The following is a 21,261-nucleotide window of genomic DNA, read 5'->3' on the forward strand; positions in this document are numbered from 1 at the left end:
CCTCAGGCTGTCCTCTGCTGCGAAACAGACGCCTGACAGAGTGCCATCAACCCTCCAGGGCCAGACTCTGGGGGAGCCCAGCTGGTGAGAGCAGTGCCTGACCCTGACCCTCGGTGCGGCCATCGCATGGAGCTTCAGGTATGGGCCCTGAGCGTCCGCATTCCAGCCTGGAGTCAACCGCGGAGGAGACCCCAGTGGTGCAGGGAGGTGGCACCACACCCTGGCGTGCCCCCCCCCCCACCCCTGGGCTCAGAGCCGGTGGCCTCAGGCACCCACTTGGCACAGGGGTGGCCGCTCCATCTGTCCACCTGCCCGCAGTGACCTGAGGAAGACCCAGAGGCAGGGAAACGCCCCCAGTCTGAAGGGTTTTGGAAGGACCCCAGGGGTTACACCAGTGCCATCTCTGTGGTGTGACAGCCCTACCAGGACAGTGTCCTTCGAGCCATGTGGCGACTCACTAGGAAGCTGGTGGCCAGACTGCCCTGCAGCACCAGCCTCAGGGCTGCCCTCTCCCAGGACCCCTGGCCTCCCTGTAGTGGGGCCCCGGGCTGAGGCCATGGGGCTTGGACCATGGCCCCCACCAGCCAGAGGAGGGGGCCAGGAGGGGCCCAGGATCCCAGTGTTGGCCTCTTCTGATAATCTCCTCCCCAACACCCAACTGCCCCAGGTCCCTGTGTATCTGGGCACCCTCCTTGGCACTGGGTGCCCTCTGACCCGTGACCCCTATCCTCCAGCCAACACCAGCCCAGCCACAGCCTTATTCCTCCCTGTCTAACTCCAGCCCCAGGAGTGCCATTTGGTCACCTGCAGGGGTCACCTCCAGAGGGGAGGGGACGTCCCTCTGGAACAGGGATGAGGTCTGGGGAGCAAGTGGGTGGCGCGGGGGGTCCCCATGGCTGAGCTGCTTTATGGAAACTTCTCAACCTCAGGAGGGTACCCCCACTTCCAGGAGGAGGCCAGCCTGTGCCAAGAGAGCAGCCGTGTGGGGGGCTCGACTGGAGGCGGGGGGCCTGTGATGCCGATTAGAGTGTCTGCCCCGGTGACCCCCCACATTCTCCCCAGGTGCCCAGGAGTGGCTGCAGATGGGAGCCAGTTCCTGGTCCCACGACTGCCACCTGCCCAGCCCCACAGGCCCCTCCAGGTTTGGGACAAGTGAAGGGTGAACAGTGTGGGCTACAGGACAGGGGTAGATGAGGAAGCTGCCCCTGGAGGAAGTGGGGAGAAATCCAAGAACCCCCAGGTGGGGGCGGCCAGCTGCGCGTGTTCCAGCCACAGTGCTGGCTTCCCTCAGAGCAGGGTGTCAGGCTGCGGTCTCGGGAAATATTGGGGAAGTGCTGGAGGTTGGTGGGCGGTGGGGAGGCCTGAATTTTAGGACCACTGAGTGGGTAGTTGTCAGACTCAGGAAGATAGAGCGGAAGTCCACTCCCTTCCCCGTGGTGGCCCAGCGACTGGAGCTGCCAGGGCCCTGTTCCCCTCTCCCAGCCCCCGCCCCCCACTCACCAGCTGCAGCCACCGAGCTGGGCTGATGTGAGCAGGCTGACGTGAGCGGGCTGATATGAGCAGGCTGACGTGAGCGGGCCTTCTCTCCAGAAAGGACCCTGGGGTCCGAGGGAAGTTTTCTCCAGTGCTTTGTTGTGAAAACTTTTTTGAAACCAGTATTTCCTTCTTTAAAGTTGTAGGAAAATATATATAATGTAAAACTTGCCACCATAACCATTTTTAAGTGCACAGCTCAGTGGCGTTAAGTACACTCGCGTTAAGTACACAAGCATTCCCACCATCATCTCCAGGACTTCCCATCTTTCAAACTGAACCTCCGTCCCCAGGAAACAGTCCCCCTTCCCCACCCCAGCCCCTGGCCCCCACCATCTCCTTCCTGTCTCTATGGATCTGACCCCGCCAGGAACCTCAGGTCAGTGGATCACACAGTATTCGTCTCATGTCTGGCTGGGGTCCCTGAGCATCGTGTCCTCAAGGTTCATCCATGTGTAGCAGGTGTCAGGGCCTCCTTCCTTTTCAAGGCTGGAAGATGGACCTTGTGCGGATGGACCACGTTTTGTCCATCCATCCATCCATCCATGCATGTGCCCTTGAGTGGTGTCCACCCCTTAGCGGTTGTCAGTAATGCTGCTATGAACACAGATGTGCTAATACATCTCAAAAGACCTGTCTGAGGCCCTGCTTTCAATTCCTTGGTGTCTATGCCTAGAAGTGAGTCATATGGAAATTCTATTTCTCACTGGTTGAGGAACCACCATCCTGTGGTTGCACCATGGCAGTTGCACCACCTTACAGGCTCATCGTCACCAACACTTGGGTTCCTGTTTCTTTGTTTCTACATCCCAGTCATCTCAATGGGGGTGTATTGTGAAAACTGCCAAGTGTCTAGGAAGTTTGAGGACCCCACCCACATCCTGTATCCCAGGAAAGCAGTTAGCAAGTTCACTCCACCTCTTCTGATATCAGCATATATGTTGTTTTTGGATGTTCCACTTAAAGTGAGTCATAGACATTGGACACTGGATCCCTGAGCCAACTTCTGGGATAAGGAGAGGTCACCACAATGACCTCTCTGCCCTCAGGATATCCATAGCTCCTCACTGCCCACCCCCATCTCCCTCCCTGCCCCTGTCTCCCAGATGCCCACCAGCCTGCACTCCGGGTCACAGCCCGCCTCGGGCCACACTCTCGTTGATGACACTACTTGGCTGCAGTCAGTCCACACTCTGGATCCGTCTCACTGTCCCCTGCAGTCTCTGGCTTGCCCTCAAGTCCCTTGCCTGGTTTCCTGTTACCTGGAGGAAACCACGGTCCATAGTGGTCATCCTTAACTCTGCCCGCAGGAGATAGTCGCCAACACCCAGAGACATTCAGGGCAGTCACTCCCAGGGATGGCAGCACGGTTCAACACCCTGCACCATGCAGGGCAGCCCCCACCACACAGAGCTGTTCCCCCAGAGCTCAGCAGCCTCAGGGTGAGGACCCCTGGTCTGGAAGCTGCTGAGCTCCAGCTCAGACACCTCTTGCCAGGTCCTTGCAGCGAGTGCTGCCAAGAGCTTGCTCCTCTACCAGGGCAGCCAACAAGGGGCGCCTGTGACCTCTCTGCAGGCAGGCCCACACCCCGGGCAACTCCTAAGTCACTGGGGACCCCTCTTCACCCCAAGAGATACCTGGTCCCCGGGGACCCTTCAGCTGGTGGCCCCACCCCTGCCTCTGTCCCAGGAGGTGGGGGTGGTGCTGAGCAATTGCAGAGCCCAGCTGATCAGCCCTGCGCCTCTCAGGGGGTGGCAGGTGGGGGTGCTTTCGCTTCCCCACTATCGAGTCCCCTTTCCCTCTGTCTCCAGTCTCTTGCTGTCTTCATTTAGATTTAGCCTTAGAGTTTTTAAAAGTATCTCTCTGGATTTATGGATTTTTACTCATTCAGAGTGTTTCAGTGGATCACAGCCGTTACTCTGTTTGACCCTCAAAGTGTCCATAGTGTGGCCCCAACCCACAGTCCCAGGTGGCGAGAGCCTCCTGCCCGCACCTGCGCGCCCCCACCCACCTTCACGGGTTTGCACCCACCTCCTTCCTGGTTCCTTTCCGAAGGGAGGGGGATTTGAGGCCGAGGCCCAGGCTCAATCAGTGGCCTCAGGTGTCCCTGTCTCCAGATCATTGCATCGAGCTAGCTAGGATGTGGAGCGCAGGGTAAACACACAGGTGGACACGCACGGCAGCGTGGCCGCTCACGCGACATCGGGAGGCTCGGCCGTGTGGTTGTCTGTGTCACCTCCTCCTTGCCCTGAAACTCTCGGTTTCTAAGAACTTCGTGATATGACTCACGAGACCCGGGTTTCACATCTCGGCCTCCGTCTCCGGCTCCGAGGAAGGTGCGGGTTTCCTCGTGGTCCTTGGGGCTCAGCGCAGGCCCTGACGGGCTGCTTCCTGAGGCCAGGGCTCCGAGCCGCCTGCACTGACTTCCCCGACGGAAGTGCTGTCAGTGTGGAGAAAGTGTGACATTCAGCCCCGTTTCCTCAAATACCCAAAGCAGTGCTCTGCACACAGACTTCTTCCACTCTTGAAACTGTTTTGATGTCTGAAGTGTCAGCAGGGACAGACCGGTGCTAGAGCCCTGTCCTTGCAGCTGCACGCTCCCTCCAGGGGCTTCCCCGCCGCAAGCCTGAGGTGTGGCTGCCGTGGGCGTGGGCAGGGCCCCTTCTCTCTGAACAAGCTCCGTCCTCTGCACTTTGTGGCCTGGGGTGAGCCGCCTAACTCTCTGGGCCTCAACTTCCTCACCTGTGAAATGGGGAGAATAAGGAGCTGCTTCCTGAGGTGCTTGAGGGTTGTGGGGAGCCAGGTGGGCACTGCAGGTGAGGGGCATGGATGCATCCAGCAGTGGACCCTGGCACGTGAGGATGTGGCCAGGCCAGCGGGGAGTGGACTCCATGGGGTGGGTCATGGTTTGCTCACATCCAAACGTGGCCGGTATCTCCTACCACTGCTCACAAGAGGACGCCAGCCCTGTGGCAGGGGTGCACCCAGCGGTGTGCAGATAGAGCCGAGGACACAGGCTGGAGGGACAGCGGGCGTGCGGGCTGTCCTGGGCGGGGGTGCGTGTTCAGGCGGCAGCACAGGACTGTCGGCGGACTTGAACGGGCTGTTGGTACCTTTGGTGCGCCCCCGGGAGTCAGAGGAGAGGCATGCCGGAAACGGCTTCTAGAGGGTCACCTGGCTGCCTTAGGAGGGCCTGGACGGTCAAGATAAGGAGCGGCGAGTGGGCCAGTGATGGTCAGTGGGGCCAAGAAGTCCAATCAGTGGAAGTCAGGACTCGGGCACTGGTTCCAGGGTGACAGGGGCTGGGTTCTTGACAAGGCACAGCCAAGACGACGTCAGGGCCCAGGGAGAGTCACAGCCTGTCCGTCCACAGACAGGAACCCGGGCTTGGACCTTTTCCTGGAGGAGGATTAGGAGAGAGCTGGCTGCCACGGGGGAGAGGCTGGTCTGAGCAGGCGGGGGTGCAAACCCTGGAGGCACGGGGTGGGGGGGTCAGACAGGATGCCAGCTGTCTCAGGACCAGAAGGAGAGGGTGCTGAGACTGGCAGGGTGGAGCGAGGTCCGTCATTGAATGGACTCTGGTTAGTGGGGTCCCTTTGGGAGAACCCGCGTGTGCTCCCTGTGGGCTGTACACTCTCAGGGAACCCTGGTCCCCAGCGCAGGGACAGAGAAGGACGGGTGAGGAGAGAGGGACTCCGTGTGCGTGCTGGCCATGGCGTTTGGGGTGATGGTGAGGCCTGGGCTATCTCCCTCAGCGGGTGGGGGCCTCTCCTCCCTACCTTCAGGACTGTGACCTCCACCGGCCACCTGCTTCCCAGGAACCCCAGTGGGAACAGGGTACCTCTGGGGCCCCCCTCACTACGTGTGCTCTTGCACCCTGGGAGGAGGTGGGCAGCTCAGGCCCAGGACAGCCCCACTGTCCCTCTCTATTGGGGCATGACCCCTACTGTGCCCTGTTATTGCAGCCCTGGAGCCCCCCCTCACAGCCCAGCCGCTGTCCACGTGCTTGACCTCTGACCTCTGGGGCTGCACTGGAAGGGGCAGGACCTCCTGGCATGAAAGCACTTCTGCACATCCCCGGCCGCCCCTCCACCCTGTCATGTCCTCTCGGGGCTCCTTTCACTCTGGATTCTCAGATCCCCTCCACCCCGTCCCCCACTGAGCCCAGAGCCCCCCTGCTGTGGCCGCTCAGCCCCGCACATTTGAACCTGCCCCCTCTACCTGAGATTGGGGTCCTCATCCCCCAGACCCCACACCCACCGCACCCCTGCTCTTGGCCACCCCCACTCCCCAGCATCGGGGTTACTTCCCAGAGGGCAGTCAGCTCTCGGGCCCTGAGGTCCGTGGGCCACGCCCACATCCGGCTGTGGCCTCAGGGCTGAGGGCAGAGCAGAGACGGAGAGGCCGGCCGGACACAGGCCAAGGCCTGTCAGGGGTCTCCTTGCAGGCCCTTTGGGGTCCCCACGGCCCCTCGGAGGAACTGGAGCCTGAACTCTGGCCCTCGGGAGTCCTCCAGGCACCACTGGCCTGGCCTTGCCCAGTCTGGCCGGGAGCCTACTTTCCCTTGTCGCCTGTGGTCTGGGACTTTCCTGGCCAGGCTCCCTGCCACGGAGACACTCGCGGGGAAACCCCAGGTGAAAGTGGAGTCACCAGGTCAGCTGGCGGCATGAGAGAGGGCTGGCTGGCCAGTATCCTGGGCAGCCTCACCCGGGTCAGAGGGGTGGGAGTCGGCACCCACTCCCCCAGCCTACACCCTGAGTGCCGGCTTGCCAGGCTGCACCCAGGCCCGCCCTGATCCCCGACCTCTCCAAGCTCAGCTCTCTCCAGGCACCTCTGCTCCGGGGCCTTTGCACAGGCTATTCCTCTCGCTTGGAGGGCTCCTTTCCAAGTTGCACTCACCCCAGGCCCAGGGAGAGCTGGCAGAGAGTGGACACGTGTCCGGGCTTGGGTAAAAGTCAGTGATCAACGTACAGACCCCTCGGGTTTGCGGGGAGAGAACAAAGACCAGAGCGGCAGGGTGTCAGGACCGAGGCAAGTGTGCATGGTCCCAGTTCTTAGAAGGCTGGAATAAGGGCTGGGACCAGCCAGCTCAAGGAGGCACACTGAGGCTCAGGAGGCCCTGTGAGGTCAAGGTTGCCGGTGGGTGAGAGGGAGGAGGGCCTGAGCACGTCTCCTGTAGCCGTGTCCACCTCCTCTGGGCCACTGTCCCTCACCACGTTCCCCAGGGCCCCACACTTCTGTACCACAGGACACCCTGCTGAGAGGTTCCCCTCCTCTCACCCCACTCGTAACTGCAGCCAGAGCCCCATCGGTGGGAAGGGGCCACGACCCTGCTTGGTGGGGGGGTATCCCTAATCAGGTGGTTGCAGAATCTGTGGCCCAAGAAAGGCCTGGAAAGGCATGATGTGAGCTGCTGAGGGGAAGCACCTTGTGACGGTGCTTTTGGTGCCCCCAGTCCTGGACGCAGTGAAGGATGGTCTGGGGGTCTGTCCCCAGTCCTGGGGGGTGTGATGGGTACTGGCCTAGGGGGGGTGGTCTGACCCCAATCCTGGGGGGTGTGTTGGGTACTGGACAGGGGAGTAATCTGTCCCCAGTCCTGGGGTTGCTGTGGGTACTGGACAGGGGAGTAATCTGTCCCCAGTCCTGGGGATTGTGGTAGGCACTGGCCTGGGGATATGTCTGTCCTTAGTCCTGGGGGTGTGGTGGGCACTGACCTGGGGGACGATCTGTTCCCCAATCCTTTGGGTGCAATGGGCACTGGCCTGGGGGCTCCTCACCACCTGTGTGGGTGCAGCCTCATCAGCCTTCTGGAAACTTCAGGCCCCGTGGCTGCAGCAGGAGCTGGTGACTGTCAGGGCTGGGTTGGGACATATGAGGGGCCCAGAATGCCTGTCAGACACAGGAGAGAGAAATCCCCTTTCCTCCTGGGCTAAAATAAGCCTTGAAAGTGTCAAGGGAGCGGGACTCGGTTGGGACTTTCCTGGGAAGTAGCCGGGGGACTTGCCCTGATGTTTCGTTCTTTCACGTGGGAGCTGGACCCTGAGACAGGCAGTAGGAGGAAGTGAGCCCTCTCCCAGAGCCTCAGGCGGGCATGGCACTGGGTGGGCGGGGCAGGCACTCCTGCCAGCTATGTGCCCTGGCACCCTGCCCACCTCCTCAGCTCCCAGCTGGCCGGGAGCCCATGTGCTGAGTGCGATGTTGCTGCAGGACTGGGGAGTCCCTGAACTGGAGCTTGGAGTCAGTGAAGCTGGAAGGCAGTTGTTAAAAGGGGGACATGTTCAGAGGCCAAGCTAGCAGCCTGGGCACCCCTCTCCTGACATCGGGGAACAGGATGGCCCCTCCATCTGGCCAGGCCTTTGTTTCCTGCAGTAGAAACTGCAGCCTTCAGTCCCCTGGGGCTCCATCCACACGGGCCCTCATGGCTCCTGCGCCCAGGGCCCCTGGCACTTTCCTGCTGTGGGGAGTGCCTGCTGCTCCCCACTCGCCCAGCAGCAGGGTGCCAAGCATCCACACCACATCTTGCAGCTGGAAAGGTGGGGGTAGACTGGCAGGCAGGCCGGATGTCCTGGCCCCAGGGTAGTGGACATCATGTCCCTGGATGAAGGCAGCCAGGCAGCTGTGCTGTACCGTCCTGGAGCCTGAGGCGAGGAAGGGGCAGGTCCAGGGGGCAGTGGGCATGACAATAGGACAGCCAGCCTCCTCGGGGGCCACATTTCTGCGGGGCCAGGACAGGGGCCTGTCGTTCCTAGGGCAGCATCTGCCTGATTTCTGTAAAAAGACTGACCTGCCAAGGAATTGGGACAGTAGACAGGCCATCTGGGGACCCCCATATGCCCCAAAGGTGGCTGGAGGTCGAGTTCTCGCCTGCGTCCACCTGCCCAACCCTGACCCCACAGGGCCTCGGGCCCATCTCTCCAGGTGGTTCAGTCCTGGGATCTGTGTCCAACTCAGCTTTATAGGATGCGTGTATCACACACATCCAGCCTCACTGAGAAGCATTGGGTATTTCTACCTCCTTCTTCGCAGAGGCTGTGGGCTCAGGATGGGGCTCACTTTCACCTGTAGTTGACGGGACTCGGGAACTGGGTGGTTCGGCAGGTTGAGGTACCTGCCGCGCACCTGGCTGCCCGTGAACCAGAGCCAGTGCCGTGGGTCCATGCCTGGTGTGGTCCACAGGCTGCTTTCTGGGCCAGAAGTCCTGCCCTCCTTTCTGACAAGAAGCATACCCAAGCGGCCTGCAGCATCAAGCTCTTCGCCTGGAGACGGCTTGGATGCGATGAAAGCTGGCAGCTGACTTCCCTGTGACAGTCCCCTCCGAGGATGGTGTGCCCGGGCCTGCGGCCAGGACAGGAAGCTAGATGCCGTCTATGTTCTGGTGCAGGTTTACTGCCAAATCAAGCACTTTGTGGTGCATTAAACATGTTATCACTCAGAAAAACGTGTGTTCTTCTTACAAAGGTGGATGAGTGGAGGTTGACATTGGTCTTTCTTATGTTTAGTTTAAATTTTACTGGGGCTTCCCTGGTGGCTCAGATAGTCAAGAATCTGCCTGCAATGCAGGAGACCCATGTTCAGTCCCTGGGTCACGAAGATCCCCTGGAGAAACGAATGACAAACCACTCCAGTATCCTTGCCGGGAGAATCCCATGGACAGAGGAGCCTGGTGGGCTATAGTCCATGCCTCACAAAGAGTTAGATATGACAAGTGACTATCACTTTCACTTTCAATCTATTAAATAAATCTGTAATAAGCTACAGATAGAAAATTAACCTTTTTTTTAACCCTAAACTCATGTCTTTACTAAAAGTGGCAAAATAGTGAAGGGAGTTGTGAGCCAGAAAGCCTGGGACACAGGACCTGGATGAGGGACTCCTGGGGGCTGCTGGTGGGCCGGGAGCATGGAGGCTGCCTTGCGGTCAAGTGCAGTCCTGGGGTCACAGTCTGATGGAGAGAGCTGCTAGGTGACCAGGCCGGGGAGGCAGAGGTTCCGGCTGGCAGGGAGCCCTTTCCACCGGATCTCCATGCTGGCTGGCGCCCAGGTCTGAGCGAGAGGATGGTTTCGGGGAATGCTTTCTCATTCCTGCTCTGGGGCAGTCAAGGAGGGGCCAAGCCTCTAGGAGATTGGCCAGCTATCCTGGCGGAACCCCACCCAAGGGTCCTAAAGGTGCATCCTGGGGTCTGGGAAGCTGCTCCTGGGGCAGCAGGACCCTGGGGTGAGGACGGGGATCCAGGACTTCAGGAGGGGCCTTCACTTAGAGCAGGCAACTGAACTGCCAGCTGCCACCCCCAGCCCATCCCCACCGTCAGCCACAGAGAGGGCCACCAGCCACGATCCTACATCTGTCCCCACCCTGCAGGGACTTGGCCTGCCCCACTCCTCAGTCAGGGACCCCCACCCGTGCTGGCTGTATGCTCGCTCTGCTGCTGGGGCAGATCAGGGGCTGGATGTGAGCACGGATGTCCTGTTGTATTTAACAGACTTCCGTCCTCACTGCCACTGTGGGCGACTTGGTCATATCATTTAATATGACCGCCCCCACCCACCCCCCGTGACTTAAACATCCTGGGCAGTGGCTGGCCACAAACTGGGTGATTTTCGGGTTCTTCTCCGAGTTCTTCTGTACTTTCCAAATTCCCCACAAAGTGCATCAGAAAGCATGCCATGCATCCCTACAGCTGTGGGAAGGTGTGTCCTGAAGCTGTACACATCCATGTTTGTGACATGACCTCACGGGAGCAGACACGTCTCTGTACACGGGACCTGGTTCATGCATCGTGTGCTCATGTCCAGCGTGTCTTCCATGCTGGGCACACAGCCTCTCTGCGGGTGTGTGAGTGGCAAGAAGTTTCCTAAGCCCTGGCGGAGTGGCCGGGCATCTGTCCGCTCACAGTACCCTCTGTGGAAACCACCAGAAGAGGCGCCCATGCTCAGCCAGGCCCCTCCTGCCTGCATGCAGGCTTCCTGCAAAAAGGAAAACTTCTAAATAAACAAGCTGAAGCTGGGGACTGGAGGGGGAGTTATTCCAAAGTAATTTCCAATTTGCTGGGCAGAAAGAAGACGCGAGGACAGGAATGTCAGCTCCTCTTTTGACGCGCCATGCTCAGGTTAAAAGAGGAACCGAGACGCCCTGTCCACCCCATGCCTGTCTGCTCCTGGGGAGGAAGGTGGCCTCCAAAAGGTGCCTGGGCCCTCCTGGACTCTGAGGCCCGTGTGCATTTGTACATAGGAGCTTGTACACCTGCGCGTGTGTGTGTTCACGTCCACTCAGAGAGGTGCTACATTTGGAACCTGTCGTGGGACCAGGAGACCAGACATAACTGAGGCAATGGGGCTGGGAGAGGATGGGGAGGCAGCCTCTCGCAGATTTCTTGCCTTGAACGAACCTGCAGTGCGCAGAGGGGCTGCCTAGGGGGCCATGTGCAAACCAACCCCTCCCCCCACTCTCCTGCAGAAATCCCAGGCTGCAGGTGCCGGTGGGATGCCAGGAAGTCCGGAGAAAGGGGGCCCACTGTCCCGGCGCCCAAGGTCAAGAGTGGGCAGATGCCTTCCTCTTTCCCACCAGGTAGCGCCCAGAAGAGTGTTCGCCCACTTCCTCGCTGCACCCCAGCTTTCAGGGGGTGGAATGTTCTCCTGGGAGCTGGTCTCCGTGTGCTGGGCATGGAGTTTCCCCAGTGGGAAGGCAGCTCAGAGAAAGTAAACAGAGTGGGGCTTGCCTGGGAGGAAATGAGCCGCCCCAGGGGCCAGGCTGGGGCTTCCCATGGCTCTTCTGGCTTCTGACCAAGGCCCGCACTTTCTCCAAGTACGTCTTCAAAGATATGAACTTGGGGTCTGTCCACCTGGTATGCCTGGGAAGATGAGGTTCTGAGACAGAAGCAATGGCCGTGCAGTTCTGTGAAGTACTTAGTGCAGCTCGATGTAGAGATAAAACTGTAAATTTCTTGCTTTACCACAATAAAAATAAAGCAGTACACGGGAGATCCCATCAGCACTGGTCAGCTCAGTCTGTAGGTTGGAAGTGCAGCCGGTGGGCCTGGGTCCTGCTCAAGGTCGCCGTCAAGGCCCGTGCTGGCAGGGCTGAGTTGAAGCACAGGGCCTCTTTCATGCTCACTGCACCGTGGGCAGAACGCAGGGCCCTGCAGTAGCAAAGCTGAGAGACCTATTTTCTTGCTGGCTGTTGGGTGGGGACAGCTCCCTGGCCTGGACGATGTACTAGGTCCTCTCCTGGTGGCCCTCAGTCTCCCAGGCAGCTTCGGCTCGTCGACTCCAGTGGGGACAACTCTCTGCTTTCAGAGGGCTGTGCCCCCAGGACCCCTTGATCCTCCCCTGGGGTGGTCAGGGGTTCATGATGAAATCACAGGCTCCAATCTCTTTGCCAAGTGTCCACGGCCGCAGGGGCAGTGTGGGGTTAAGACCCCCAATGCAGAGCGAGCACTGGGGTCGTCTTGCTGTCCTTTCAGCCTGAGTCCCATCTTTCCAGAACTCGGGAGTGACTGCGTCCGAGTCACGGAGGCCTGTGAAACACAGGGGAGCTTGGAGATCTGGGGTCACGCTCCCATGGTGCTGGGCCACTGTCCATGCCCATGAGCAGCACGTCTAGAACCAAGCCCCGTGTCACCTCCTCCCCACGGGCGCTATCCGACCCCACCATGGAGGCTGACAGGTCCCCCTGTCCTCCCCAGCTGAGCTCCGTGCTGCCCTGGTCAGATTGTGGCTCTGCCCACAATTGCTGTGCTCGAGACTCTGTGTGTGTGCGCGCTTCCATCTGCGAGTGTCTGTACTGTATGTGCAAGTGTGTGTGCTTGTGTGTGTGTGCACTGCAGCCCGTGCAGTCTCTCACAGACCCCTGGGTGGCAGAATAGTGCTGGCAGTGTGTCCAGCCATGACAAAGCTGCTGGGCAGGGCAGAGCAGCAGTTAGCTGGTAATTAGCCCACGTGGACCCTGCAACCCCCAACATCTGCCCACCTGCCCTTCGAGGAGGGCGAGACCCAAGTGGCGTCCAGGAGCCTGGGATGCGCACGGGTGCAGACCTGCAGACCGAGGCCTGTGGGCAATGTGGTCCTGGGGGAGCTGGGGCTCCATGAGGGCTCCTGGGGAAGTGGGAGGCCCCAGCTTCTCCTACTCTCTGCACTGCTCCTGATTCGGAGCCTCTGTGCTGCTCAATCTTGGCAGAGTCTGGTTGCGTGAGCATCTTTCTGCTTCTCCCCCTTTTGAACCACATCTCCTGTGCCACTCAGGCTTCTCCCCCAAGCCCCATTTTATTGAGAAGCAATGGGCACCCCTCAGGGCTCTTCTGTGCAGGCAGTGGAGGCTCTTTCTGCACAGCACTGGGGGAGGCCTCACGGGACTCTGGGGTCGGTGAGGAGGCGGGAAGAGCCTTGCCGGGGGCATCCGCTGCACATGCACCACCCAGGCGGCCTGCTTCTGGATCAGGTTCGGCATGAGAATTCTGACAGCCAAGCTCAGGCCCCAGGAGGCCCCTGAGCCTGCCTCTGCCGAATGCCATCAGTTAATCGAAGGCAGCAGCCTGGCCATCAACAGCCACACATCCTGGTTACACGTGCGGCTGGCATGGCCTATGCAGTTTGGACAGAAAGACTAAGGGCCTTGAGTCCCCAGTGGCCCCATGGGCTCTGTGCCAGCCAAGGGCACCCACCCACTTCCTAGGGCAGGACCCCACCCCCGGTCTGAGCAGCTGTCCTCCAGCCCTGGAGCAGAGTGTGTACCATCTTATGTGGCATTTCCTGGATGCATCTGGCAGCTGGCAGCCCATTCCCCCAGGTCTGAGCTCAGCCTGCAGGGGGTTCCAGCCCCAGCCTCCTGGTGTCACCCATTGGTACCCATGGAGAAGAGGCGGACTGGCCTCAGGGAGCTCTGCCACATTCTACCCATGAGTTAAGTAGACTGAGTTTGGGGTATTGTTACAGAGAAGTGGGTGAGCAAAACCTAGCCAACAGTCACACTGTGAAGACTGGAGGTCAGCTTTCAGGGGCAGTGTGCCCATATCTCCCTGGATATGGTCTCTGCTTTCAGCCTGCGAGGTCTCCTGGGGCCCTGGTCCCTGGACGGCGGTCAGACCTGGCTGTCACCCAGCCTGCCGGGTGGAGTGTTCATGCTGTGGACAGAGGCAGGTACTGAAAGTCAGGCCTTTTCTCCCAGGAGAGGCATTTGGTTCCTGGGGTGGCCCAGCCTGTAGAGCCTGTTGGTTCTCTCCAACCCCCACCGGGGGAAGGGCCTCTGTCCACCTCCCCCCGTAGGCTGGGTGGATGTGGACAGGCTGTGCTGGCCTCAGGGGGTGAGTTTGGAGCTGCTGCTCCGTGACTCCAGGGCGGGATGGACGTGGTCACACGAAGAGGGCCGTGTGGGGAAAGCGAGAGGCAGGAGCAGCCACCTGGAGAAACAGGCCACGGATGCAAGTCCCTGCCGGGTTATAGCCATCCCCACAGGAAGAGGCTCCTTTCCGAAATGTAATTCAGCGAAAGAAGCTCTTACTGGGCCCACACGGTCACACGGTATGGGGGTGGGGGCCCCGTGAGGCACTGGGGGCCTCAGTGGATTCCATCAGCTAATCAATGGACACGAGTTTAAACAAACTCTGGCAGATAGGGAAGCCTGGCGTGCTTCAGTCCATGAGGTCGCAAAGAGGCAAACACAACTGAGTGACCGAACAACAGAAGTGCCCCTGGCCATGGTGCCCTCCTGCCCTGCTCACCCGGGTGGGGCCAAGGCCCAGCAGCGCACTTGCTCGGGAGCTGGACTGCCCACTCCACAGTGGGGGGGGGGGGCGCACCACAACAAAGTTGGCAACATCAAGGGTGGCAGCCTGCCCCCAGCTTCCACGTGAACCTGCCTTGCCGCTTTGAGATGGCCCCGTGGGCTCCTGAAAAATGGCTGCGAGTAGTCTCTAGATGGGTGGGCAGGTGGGCCAGGCACTGTGGCTGCTCTGCTGGGTGAGCCAGCATCGCTGGCTGAAGCCTGAACCTGAGTCAATCTTGGCTCCACGACAGGGTGATGCCTGGATTTCGCGTCTCTTCCTGTGATGCAAGTCCACAGACGTCAGCTACCGGGCACTGTCGCCCAAACAATTAACTCAAGTCTAACTGGCCTTCAGAGCGAACTTCCAGCTGCAGGAATGACAAGACAAGCAGCCACCAGGCAAATCCAGGAGTGGATGCTCTCCAGGACGCCAGCCCAGGTCTCCATGTCCATGTTGTGGAAACGGCGTGTGGTCTGGGAACGCCACATCCGGGACTGGAACAAACCATGTGCAGCCTGGATTCAGTCCTCTTTGAGAGAGGCCAGCTGTGGAGCATATTTTGGGGCAGTTTGAGAAATCAGAGCATGAACTGGGGGTTGGACATTATGAAAAAATTTGTCCTGATTTTGTGATGGTGGTGGTGATGATATTTGTTTAGGGGAGAAATATTTGTCTTTTTAAGAGAGGCAAACAGAGATTTTGGGGAGGAATGGCACGGCATCTGTGGTTTACTGGAAAAGTCTTCACTGTTAATAAAGTAAGTAGAAAGAAAATGTGCTAATATTATTAATGGTTAGACTAATGCCTTTAGAGATCCCTCACCCTTGCCCCACCTATGTAATTAGGAATAAAAGTTTGTTTTTGAAGTATAAAAATAAATATGCACATATATGGTAGAAATAATTCATGTTGTGTGAGGGAAGATTAGGTGATTCACTCTTCAAAAAGGAGGATATTTTCCTCTCCTTATAGTTTCTCCCAAAATGTAATTTTTAAATGATTGACAAGGGATGATTAATTTTGTGTGTCAACTTGACTGGGCCACAATGCTCAGGTATTTGGTCAAACACATCTGGATATTGCCATGAAGGTTTTTTGTTTGTTTGCTTGTTTGTTTGTTTTAAAAAGATGAGATTAATATTAAATCAGCAGACTTTGAGTGAAGCAGATTGCCCTCTAAAACATGGGTGGGCCTCATCTGATCAGTGGAAGGCCATAAGAGAAAGCACAACTGAGGTCCCATAAGGAGGAAGGAACTCTGCCTCCAGACGACCTTCAGACTTGAGCTGCAACAGCAGCAGCTCTTCCCAGGGCTCCAGCCTGCCCTGTAGACTTTGCACTTGCCAGCCTCCACACGCAAGCTTCCCTGGTGGCTGAGATGTTAAAGAATCTGCCTGTAATGTGGGAGACTCAATCCCTGGGTCAGGAAGATCCCCTTGAGAAGGGCATGGCTACCCACTCCAGTATTGCCTGAAGAATCCCATGGACAGAGGAGCCTGGCGGGCTACAGTCCATGGGGTTGCAAAGAGTCAGACATGACTGAACGACTAAGCACACAGCCTCCACAAGCACATGAGCTGATTCCTGAATATAATTTCCTCTCTTCCTCTCTCTCCATAGCTCTATACCAATGTGGATATGACTATGGATATATCCCCTATTGGTTCTGTTTCTCTGGAGAACTCTGACTCAGACACAACAGAAATGGGTAGACCGAATGTTACAAGAAGTTGGAAATCCACAGGAAGGTGTGGAAGGACCTGGAAGGAAGGAGGTGCCTAGGCTAAGGGTGCAAGTTATGGGGGTGGGATGGGGCTGGTGTGCCTTCTTCTATGTCCTGTGCCAAAGGGCTCTGGGTGAGCAGGGGACCCTGAGACTCTGGTGCTGGCTGTGAACGTCACAGCATACACACCTCTCCCAGGTGCTACCTACCGTGCTAAACTCGTCTGCTATGAAGAGAGACCCCAAAGAACCACCATTCCTTGCAAGCTGAACGTTTTAGCTTTAGCAATAGTTCTTTTGTAATTTTTAGATTTTATTCATAGATTCTACTTGAACTTTACTCTAGCTTCAACCACCTTGATTCCCCCGTTCACCCTTTCCAACCTGGCTTTCTCTGTTTGTAGGATCTTTATTTTGAGTCACCTCTTGTTTGCCTGGATAGTTTTTTTGAGTTGGCTTTTCAGGAATGGAATGTTCTTGGTACAATTTTTGAGCCCCTTGTACCTAAGATCTTTCTTTTCTGTTGCCTGCATACGTGTAGAACGTCACCCCACAGTGACCTGGCTAGGTACAGAAGTCAGGGCTTGCAGCTGTGGCATCAGGCTGTGTTTATTTGCCTGGCATTTGTACACAACTAGGCAAACACAGCCTTGATGCCACGGCTGCAAACCCTGACTTCTGTGCCTATTTGTACACAACTTAGAGAAGGAAATGGCAGCCCACTCCAGTACTCTTGCCTGGAGAACCCCATGGACGGAGGAGCCTGGTAGGCTACAGTCCATGGGGTAGCAAAGAGTCGGACACGACTGAGCGACTTCACTTTCACTTTCACTTTGTACACAACTCTCTAGACTAACTCAGAGTAGTGTTTGTGTGCGCTTGTCTGATGTTTTATACCTGAAAGCTTTTCACCAGACTGCCATTACTTTGGGCTGGTACCCAACGAGACTTTTTGTTAAATAAATTGTTATTGGCCTTCAGTTTAAGAAACTTTCTTCTACTGTATTTTTGATTATTGTCTTTTTTCTGTTTGATATATTTCTTCCTATGGAAAAGCACTTGGCGAGGCTCTAGCTTTTGTCTTTGAGTGTCCTTTCAACTTACTATTGTGTTTTTTTTTTTAAGAGTTTTTTTTTTTTTTTTTTTAAAGCTGCATTTGGCTCCACCAGGTCTTAGCTGCAGCATGTGGAGTCTTTAGTTTCGACACGTGGGATTCAGTTCCCTGGGACTGAACTGGAGCCCCTGCGTCAGGAACACAGAGTCCCAGCCACTGAACCACGAGGGAAGTTCCAAGACTGTGTTTTTATTCCACACTTTCCCCCTACATCATGTGCTCTCATCTCAGTGGACATCCGTTTACCCACCAATTTCCGCTCAATTTCAGTCTGTTTCATCTGCATCTCAGCCTTTATTTCCTACATAGGAATTTTCTTAAATGGAGTGGAAAAAAGCAGCCTGGATTTATTATACTTCCTTTAGAATTTCTTTCCCAAGTACGTGCTGCCCTTTCCTGAGTTCATGGAGCAGAACAATGAACGGTTCTGTGCTAGTTTTATTTTTCTTTTTACTCCTCACAGAGGCTGGAGATTCCCCCGACACAGTGGGAGTGGGTCTTCCTGACTCTCCTCCCTTTGTGTCTGGTGGTGCGTTCCTGGTTCCTGCGGTCACTTCGTGGGTGGTGTCTGCAGCTGCTGGAGGCAGAGTGGAGGAGAGGCCCTGGGAAATTCCATGGTTCTCTGTCGTATGGACTGAAGCCTGATGTGGGCCAGGCCCTGCAGGCTCCGTCTTCTACTTGGGGCAGAAGGTCCTCTGCATGGCCTGCACCCTGCTCCATCAGGCAGCCTGTGCCCAGCCTTCTGGCCCCACGGGCACAGACCCAGCCCATCCTCTCCAGGAGCTGTCCCTGGTGGGTCTGGGAAGGGCTTTGCTGCCTGGCTCCACCATGAGCTTCCTGCTCAACTGCCTGTGCCCAGAGTGCTGAGGTCCCCACATGGGTCCTGGCTGCCCTTGTGGCTCAGACTCCACACTGGGGGCTCTGGGATCCCCGACGCCTCTCCTCCAGTTACTATCAGCATCCTTTGAAACAACCAGTTGGCACCAGTGTCAGGAGGCCCCGATGAGGCTTTCCATGTGCAGGCCGACCACGCCTGGGTTTCAGCCAATGGTGCGCTCAGGTGCTCTGGCTCAGCGGGCCATGAGGTGTGTCTGCCCTTTGGAGGCCTTTGCACCCACCCAGGCAAGCCTGGGGGAACTGGAACAGAGCTCTCGTTGCTGTCAGCAGCTCCCCAAGTGCCCCTGAACTGCTTACACCTGTCTGCCCCCAGCCACTTGTCCCAGGACTTCGGGACCTGAAGAGGGGGCAGCCCCCAGACACAGGCTCCTCGCCCACCCAGCACTCCCGCCCCTCCTCCAGGGCCCCATAGGCCCAGGAGAGGCCAGATCCCACAGACACGCAGGTGAAGGTGCGTCAGAGAGCCTTGGCCCAGGGATGCAGTGGTCCTCCCCAAACGCACTGTGTGGTCCTCAGCCGTCACACTAACACAGGCAGGTGAGGGGCCAGGAGTCCAAACGGAGTCTGCTCACCTGCTGGCGAGGTATCTGGCCATGGGTAAGCTCTCTAACCACTCCCTGCCTCCATTTTCCCATCGGTAATTTCCAGGCAGTCACGGCACCCCTCCGGCAGGAGAGCGGGAAGGTTAAGAAGAGCTGCTTTGCTTATTCACACTGTGGCTGTGTTGGCCACACAAGGATGTAAACCTCTCCGTCCCTGTGGAAGCCCCAGCACAAACTTGGCTGATGTGCTATCAGCCCAGCCTGCCTGGCCTGCTGCTTGCTGGCCTCCTTGGAGGGGCAGGGAGAGTGAGCGGGTATGGGCGGTCTCTGTGACCTGCCGAGCTCCTGCCTGAACCCTTTCCATGGACAGCTTAGCGCTGACCTCTGCCCAGGGTGGGTGACGGGCCCAGGAGGCCCATCAGACCCCTCCCTCAGGAGTATGAAGCTGCGGCTACAGCCACTCACCCATGACACCCGGACTGAGGGTGACATGTTCTCAGATTGGGGGGTGGCTCAGTCCAGGCACCACAGGGTGGGACTAGCCCCTCTGTCCACAAAAAACCCTGCAGGCAGGGTGCTGGCATGCTCTCCAAGAGCAGGCCACTGTGCTCATCCTCGCTCTGGCCATGTGCCCAGATGACCTCACAATCTTCGCTGGAAAATCTGAGAGGAGCGCTTGGCCAGACATGGTTGAGTCCCCCAGATGAATTCAGCCAGATGAACTAACTAATCTCAGTCCGTTGTTGTTCACTCAGTCGTATCTGACTCTCTGTGACCCCATGGACTACAGCACGCCAGGCTTCCCTGTCCTTCACCAACTCCCAGAGCTTGCTCAAACTCACGTCCATTGAGTCGATGATCATCCAACCATCTCGTCCTCTGTCACTTCCTTATCCTCCTGACTGATACCGCCCACATTGTTAAGATGGCTCATTATGTTGACCTCACAAACCAAGAATAAACTCACAGTGAAATTTGAAAATGACCGAATTGCCCAAATGACATTCTGTTTTCTCACTGGCGCCTACCTTCTCAAAGCTGCAAGACCACCAGATTCCAGACCTCTGGCTACATGACCACAGGACTCAACTACAGGCTAAAAATGAATCATCCCTTCAGAGAAGTTTCATTAGTGGGGTATAAGAAAGACCCTCTCAGAAAGGGAGGATGCTGGTTCTCCTTAAGGGCCAGTCACTCTCTCTTTTCCCTCTAATAAATTTCCCCTTTCTTGCCTGACTCCCCGGCTCGTTCTCTTTTTCTCTGCACTCACCTTACACTGCCCTCAATCTTTCCCAGCATCAGGGCCTTTTCCAATGAGTTGGCTTTTGCATCAGGTGGCCAAAGTATTGGAGCTTTAGCTTCAGCACCAGTCCTTCCAGCATATTCAGAAATATTAATTTCCTTCAGGATTGACTGATTTGATCTCCTTGCAGTCTGAAGGACTCTCCGGCATCTTCCCCAGCACCACAATTCAGAAGCATCAGTTCTTCAGCCCTTAGCTTTTATATGGTTCAACTCTCACATCCATGCATGACTACTGGAAAAACCATAGATTTGACTAGATGGACCTTTGTTTGCAAACTGATGTCTCTGCTTTTCAATACACTGTCTCAGTTGGTCATAGCTTTTCTTCCAAGCAGCAAAGATCTTTTAATTTCATGCTTGCGGTCACCATCTGCAGTGATTTTGGAGCCCAGGAAAATAAAGTCTCTCACTGTTTCCATTGTTTCCCATCTATTTGCCATAAAGTGATGGGAATGGATGCCATGATCTTAGTTTTCTGAATGTTGAGCTTTAAGCCAGGTTTTTCACTCTTCTCTTTCACTTTCATCCAGAGGCTCTTTGGTTCTTCTTCCCTTTTGCCATAAGGGTGGTGTCATTTGCTAACCTGAGGTTATTGATACTTCTCCTGGCAGTCTTGATTCCACCTTGTGATTCATCCAGCTTGGCACTTCACATGACATACTCTGCATGTAAGTTAAATAAGCAGGGTGACAATATACAGCCTTGTCATACTACTTTCCCAATTTGGAAGCAGTTCGCTGTTCCATGTTTGGTTCTGTTAATTCTTGCCTGCATACAAATTTCTCAGGAGGCAGGTAAGGTGGTCTGATGTTCTCATTTCTTCAAGAATTTTCCACAGTTTGTTGTGACCCACACTGTCAAAGGCTTTAGTGTAGTCAATGAAGCAGATGTTTTTCTGGAACTCTCTTGCTTTTTTCATGATCCAACAGATGTTGGGAATTTGATCTCTGATTCCTCTGCCTTTTCTAAATCCAGCTTGAACATCTGGAAGTTCTTGGTTCATATACTGTTGAAGCTTAGCTTGAAGGATTTTGAGCATTACTTTGCTAGTATGTGAAATGAGTGCATTGTGTGGTAGTTTGAAGATTCTTTGGCATTACTGTTCTTTGGGATTGGAATGAAAACTGACTTTTTCCAGTCCCGTGCCCTTCGCTGAGTTTTCCAAATTTGTTGGCACGTTGAGTGCAGCACTTTTGCAGCAGCAGCATCTTTTAGGATTTTAAATAACTCAGCTGGAATTCCATTACCTCCGCTAGCTTTGTTCACTTTATTCACTTTTTAAATTTTTTCTATGGAAGCTGGACTTTATAAATGTCACAGTTCTTCTAGGACTGAGATTGGTAATTTCTATTTTACTAGAAAGGCACCCATTTCCCATGCATGTTCTTGGA

General features: G+C 56.3%; 1 long non-coding RNA gene across 1 annotated transcript; it reads left to right on the plus strand.

The window, feature by feature from the left end:
* Positions 1-57: 57 nt before the first annotated feature.
* Positions 58-8,971, plus strand: LOC138436401 (uncharacterized). The gene is made up of 2 exons (XR_011255420.1): positions 58-138; positions 8,560-8,971. It is a non-coding gene; the product is annotated as an uncharacterized lncRNA (long non-coding RNA).
* The last annotated feature ends 12,290 nt before the right edge of the window (positions 8,972-21,261 follow it).

This window comes from Ovis canadensis, chromosome 1 (assembly GCF_042477335.2).
Source record: "Ovis canadensis isolate MfBH-ARS-UI-01 breed Bighorn chromosome 1, ARS-UI_OviCan_v2, whole genome shotgun sequence".
Lineage (NCBI taxonomy): Eukaryota > Metazoa > Chordata > Mammalia > Artiodactyla > Bovidae > Ovis > Ovis canadensis.